We start from the raw sequence: 6,361 nt of genomic DNA, 5'->3' as shown, positions 1-6,361 counted from the left end.
TTGTCATATACATATGTCCAATGACTTTATTATGGTATAAGTTTTTTTAAGGTTAACTATGACTCAAGCATTGTGAAATGAGCTGTAAAATTGGATGTTCCATACCAATGCAAGGTGGTGATAGAATGGTATATGAGAATCCTACATTTTATGCATGATTGTTTTGTAAACCCACCACTTTTCTAATAAAGAAAAATATTATATGATGAAAGGTCAGATATGATCCAAATCCTAGCTTCATTCCTGGGTAAATTGGGCCAGATTACTTAGTGTTTCAAAGTGTGAGCTTTTGTTGTTGTTTTTTAATCTGGAAATGTGTGAAAATAAGGTCTAACTCATTGGTAGACCCATTACATCTGTATGTCCCATTTTTTATTGCCTGGCAGATAGTTGGTTTTCAGCGAATTATTTTTCCTCACATTTGCACATTTAAATGAACTTAATATACACACATATATTTATATATGTATGGATATTTATGATTTTCATTATTATGTGCCTCATTTATGCTAGAAGAACATCTATAGTTTTTGAAATCTATGACTATAATTATAATTTACATGGGTATTGATGCAGGTTAGTGGTGTTCCTCATAACAAAAAAGACACGCAATTATATCATGAGAAAAAAACCCTTTATTGAATTGATATGTTCAGTAATTGCATGTCATGCATTATAGAACTAACCAAACTACATGGATCATTTAAAGCCATATGAACCCTCCAATATAAATAGGGTCATTTTCAAATAGAGTGATAAATTGCCAATATGAAGATATTCTATTTCGTAAAGCTTGAGAGGAAAATGACAGTACTAAAAAAGAAAATGTTACTGATTTGAGAGTATGTATTCTTCAGAATTCATATTAAAATGTAATCTCTTGAACAAACTCAGAAGAACTTGAAAATCAAATTCAAACTCACTGTTTTTATCTTCTAGATTAATAATTGAGAATTTGGACTGTTTCTGATTTTGAAGGATTGTCCTTAAGAATTCCAAGAATTTTTAACTAATATTATGATGCTATCTTCTATTCCTAGTATTTGCTAGATTTGTTTAAAACTTTAGGAAACTGCATTCTGACATAATTTGTGACCTCTGTGGTAATAATTTCTTCATTCTTGATGAACTTTATAGCATATATGTTGAAATAACAGAATAATTTCTCCTTTCTGAACTTTTTAATCATTTGACTGACACAATCATATTTCAGAGATTTAATATTGTATATATAAATAGTCTATTTCTCATTTTCTTCAGAATCACTTGACTTTGTAAAACAAAGTTTTTAGTAGGATAAAATCAATTTTCCACAGTGGGGAACATTTGTTTAAGAATGTTGTGAAAATTATTCTTCCTCATAAGTCTTTTCATAGTATTTATTACTTCCTTAGTTCTTAGACTATAAATAAAAGGATTTAATAAAGGAATTACTAAAGCATAAAAAACAACATCTGGTATATAATTGTTTCCTTCTTTAACTGTGCTTGGTCATGCATACATGTAGAGAAGAGAAGCATAAAATATTGAGACAGAGAGAAAGTGGGATGCACAAGTCAATAATGCTTTGCCCCTTCCTTCTTTAGATTTCATTTTGAAAATTGTGAAAATAATGAAGAGATAAGAGATTATGACTGTGATAATAGTGAAACTTTGAATGGTCCCTGAAAAGATAAATATCATCAGTTCATTGATAAAAGGGTCTACACAAGAGAATCTGAACAATGGAAGAATATCACAAAAAAAATGATAACTTGAGGAGAACCACAGAAAGTTAACCTAAACAGAAACCCTACATGAATCATGGAATGCAAGTTTCCAGCTATGTAAATCCCTGTGGTCATCTGAACACAGAGCTTCTTTGACATCTTGGTGTGGTACTGCAGTGGGCTGCATATTGCCACATACCTGTCATAGGCCATTGCTGCTAGAAGAAAGCAGTCTGTAGTTTCAACAAAGCAGAAAAAATAGAATTGTGCCATGCATTCATAGAGAGAAATCATTCTATCTTCAGAAAAGAAGTTCTCTAACATCTTGGGGTTAATGGCACAGGAACAGCAAGAATCCATCAAAGCCAGGTTGCCCAGAAAGATGTACATTGGTGTGTGAAGATGACGCTCCATATAAATCAATACCACCAAACCCAAATTCCCCACCATGGTGATCAGATAAATGACAAAGAACACCACAAATAGAACTGGTTTCAGCTCTGGTCGATCTGTGAGTCCTCTGAGGATAAATATGGTTGTCATGGAGTGGCAATGCTCAGTCATCTCTACTTTCTCTGTTGAGATAGGAATTCTGGAGAAATCAGATTCTCATTTAGATGTGTCTAATTTTCCCTTCAACTTTTTCTTTTTATTTAAACAAAAACAAGAGGAGCTTCTTCCTCAGTATTTTCTAGTGTCCTTGGAATACAATCACACATACTTATAGAAGGTATTAGTTTTTCTAAAATTCATCTTCTACTACCTGCAGTTCTGAATCTGTGAATCAGAAGAATATTTTGATAATTCTAAGGTAAATGCTGACGGTGATAAAGGTTTCTCTGAATGAAAGTATGCAAGAGCATTACACCATCTAATGTACCCATACTTGCTTCAGTGTTTCCAAATATTTTTGTTTTCATATTTTTGTATTGAAGAGCCTTAAGATTTACTTAAAGTCACTTTTCTAGCATTTATGTATATTTCTCTGGGAAAGCTTTAAACAGTTTTCATATTATCCTTGTTGAGTAAATGATTGAAAATAGTACACTCTAGACACATTAATTTTATAACTTTGGAAGTATGAAAAATCACTAAGAATGAAATGGGGGCAGTTCATCTTTATAGTAACTTATCTTGTATGGAAATAAATAGCCATAGATTTCTTTAATTAGTTAATTTGAATATATCACTTTCATACTTCTATCAACCCCTGTGGTGTTTATTTCTGTTTTGGCAGAGTAAATTCTTTGAGGCTACTAGTAACAGCATATTAGTTTTTATTCCCCAGTCATCTGAATACATATTTATAACATGAAGGGGCTTCTTGATGTTCTAATATTATGTCATCTGGTGACCAGAGTCTCAGATTGATGAATTTATGACATTTGAATAACAGCTTTCATGTATTCCTTCAAACTTGTATCACAAAGATCCCTTCTACATTTTTCCTTATCACATAAGAGTTCCCCATTTTACAATTCCTTATTTGTGGTCGCATCCCCCAAATCATTGCCAGATTTGTTTATCTTTATTGTTGGTCAGTCACCATAACTTCCTGTTTGTTATTAACCTAAGCAACAGTCTAATTCCCGGATGACTTGAATCTTTTCTTCCTTCAAAAATTTCTTCCTTAAATTTTACTTAAGAAAAAGTAAAATTTCTTAAGGTGGCAGTTAAGTTCCCCTGGACCAGATCTATCTCCAACATAATTTTAATTATTCAGGCACAGATTTTCCACCTTTTCACTCTCTCTATCCTTCACTCATTTGCATCATTCACTATCGCTAGAACCACACTTATTTCCATTCACACTGACATTGCCCATACTTTTAGTCCAGTTCTTTGTCTAAATACTTAAATCCTTAATCCTTTATTAATGGCATGTTTTGCACATAATACTACATAGTACACTTTTTAATGTTAGTAAATGCTTCAAAAATACTGATGTCCATTATCTAAGTACCCAAAACATGTTTTATATACCAATCACAATGGAGAATTGTTTGGGGATGATTTTTATGTTGATTTGTAATTTATATGCATATCCAAAATTTCCTATTTAATTTAAGTATTTTGAGATTAACTATGACATAGTACTGTAAAAGAGATGTGAAATGCAGTGGGAAAATAACAGGACTGATTCAGATCATGACTGTAGTCTGATCCCCTGGGACAAGTGAACTTGTTTTCATTATCCTACCAATGAAACAGTCTGCTCTTTAACATCTGAAAATTGTGATGGTAAATTTTAAAGGAGAGTCTGCAAGGGAAATTATTCAAAACACATCATTAAAAAAATCAGATGCCTTTCTATGATTTTAATTGACTCATCTGCTATTTTTTAGAAATTGTAAGATTTTTGAGGTACATCAAAACAGCTTAAAAACTAATTTAGAATGGTATGGTTGCCTTTTTACTTCAATTTTCCAACACAGAGACAAAATTGAAAATCTTTTGACTATAAGGATTTTTGAGAAAAAAATTTCTTTAAAATTCTATTTCTTTCATTATTAATGATGCATTAGGACCTATGGACTGAAGTTACTAACTATTATAAACTCTATGTTCACAAAGTGTTTATTTTTCTACAATCAAAATATCAAAAACAAGTTAATAGATGATTATTCATTTATTTATTTTTGTTTTAAAACATTAAACAAGCCATTTATTTAATCAGCCAATTTAGAAAGAACTTTCAAAGCAAATGTACTGATTATATAACAGGATTATTTTGTGACTTACCTGCTTATTTTGAAATTCCACCTTATACTCCAAAAAAGTCAAGATGAATTCCAGTATTATATCTCACTCTAGCCTTTCATAGGCTTTAATATACATAAATAATTATAAATATACATAAGGAATTGAAATCTAACAACAATGAAAATAATAAATATGTTTAAACAAATAAATATTCATTTATGTTATTATTATGGGTCAAAACAAATCAGAATACTTTTGTTACCTAGATTATACCGACACAGCCCTCGTTGCAGCTATTTATTTTCCTTATGGTAGTAGGACTTCAAGATTCACAATATAAATCTTCATCTCTGAAACATTTGGGATTAAAAGAATAAATATGTTATTCGGTTACTAATAGGTCAATGCCAATAATTATATTCTTCACAATGCAAAATTAGTTTTCCATGAAATCCTGCATGGATTTCCTTTCATTGACTTCATAAATTTCTATGGGGAAATTCAGTCCCTAAAACATATAAATGTGCAGGATGCTTAAAGATTTTCTGTGAATCACAAGGTTAAAGCAAATGTTCCTCACTAAAACCTGTTTGATTATCACCTTGTTGATTTTTATGAAACTGATCTCACTTTTACAATTCCATTCAGTATTCTGTGCACATCTTAAAATGGGCAGAAAAGTTTCAGGCTGGTTTGAACACTAAATAGAGGAAGTTAAGATAAACATGGCTTTTAAAAAAGTGTAATCAGGATTTGGTAGAGAGGACAGTAAAAGGTGTGATGGGTTTAGTGAGGGTCAAGGCTTCTTCACTCTGTGAGCTGAATCTGGTCCTACATCCTACAAAACTCTCATGGAAAAAACTTCAATATTATTTAGACACACATATGAATGACAGAGATTGTCCTTTTTTTCACTCTTCTTTTTATAAATTACCCTTTTTAAATTCTTTATAGCACTAAACATTCCTCAATATACTGTAAGGTTATTTGTTTGTATAACTATAATCTATCACCTCCCTCCTCATTATCAAAATTAACATCTAATCTTAAGTACAAAGGGACTTTATTTTGTTTATAACTGCATTCCCATCACCTTTAATTGGGCTGGAATTTTGCAATGTTTTATAAATATTCATTGAATGAATAAAAGTGATAGTCAATAATTCTTGCTCAACAATTTCTAATGGTCCTTCACTACTTCACTACTTTTAAACAAAATCCACTCTCCTTATATTGGGATTTCAGACACTCCATAGTCTCTATCTTACATAGAACTGTTCTTTCTCCCTTTAATCTCAGGACACTCAGCCATGTGCAACACTTCACTGTTCCTCTGTAAACTTCTTTCAACCTTGACTCAATTAATGTGCTGTGAATGTTTCCTCAAGTACAACATTTCTTTCTAACTTTCCTTCCACACAATCCTACTCATCCTTGGGCTCAATTATTGCATCTGCCTTGGTAAATTTACCAGGTATTTAAGATCAAATTGATTTTTACCACTTAATGAACTACATGATATTTACCTGCCTTCATAATTCATCTGATATTTAATAAGGTGCGATTTGTGTAATCAACCAAATGTCTACATCTTAGTTAAATATGCCTATGTCAGGGATCGTGTCATATATCTTTTGGACTCCTGAAACTGAACTAGAAATTACTTCATTGATTACTAAAATCTCAATTCTGTTCAGTCTTTATCAAGAATTTATGATGCACAGGGCAAAGAACAAGACACTGGGTAGAGGAACCACTTTGTGTGAACAGGATGGGGCTGAGAACTTCCTAGTTATTAGAAATGATTCTTAGCAAGATATTCATAATTGAGTTGTGAAAGACATATTGTAAGAATGCAATGCAGTTTGTGATAAGAGTTCATATATAATATTTTATGGGGCTATAGGGAAACAATTCTTTAGAATCTAACATAAATAAAGAGTTATCAA

General features: G+C 31.5%; 1 pseudogene; it reads right to left on the bottom strand.

Annotated features, from left to right (window-relative positions):
- Positions 1 to 1,302: 1,302 nt before the first annotated feature.
- On the bottom strand, positions 1,303 to 2,273 carry LOC143672893 (olfactory receptor 5K1-like; annotated as a pseudogene).
- Between the last annotated feature and the right edge of the window lie 4,088 nt (positions 2,274 to 6,361).

This window comes from Tamandua tetradactyla (genome assembly GCF_023851605.1).
Source record: "Tamandua tetradactyla isolate mTamTet1 chromosome 22 unlocalized genomic scaffold, mTamTet1.pri SUPER_22_unloc_1, whole genome shotgun sequence".
NCBI lineage: Eukaryota > Metazoa > Chordata > Mammalia > Pilosa > Myrmecophagidae > Tamandua > Tamandua tetradactyla.
This window is presented reverse-complemented; position numbering and strand designations above follow the sequence as displayed.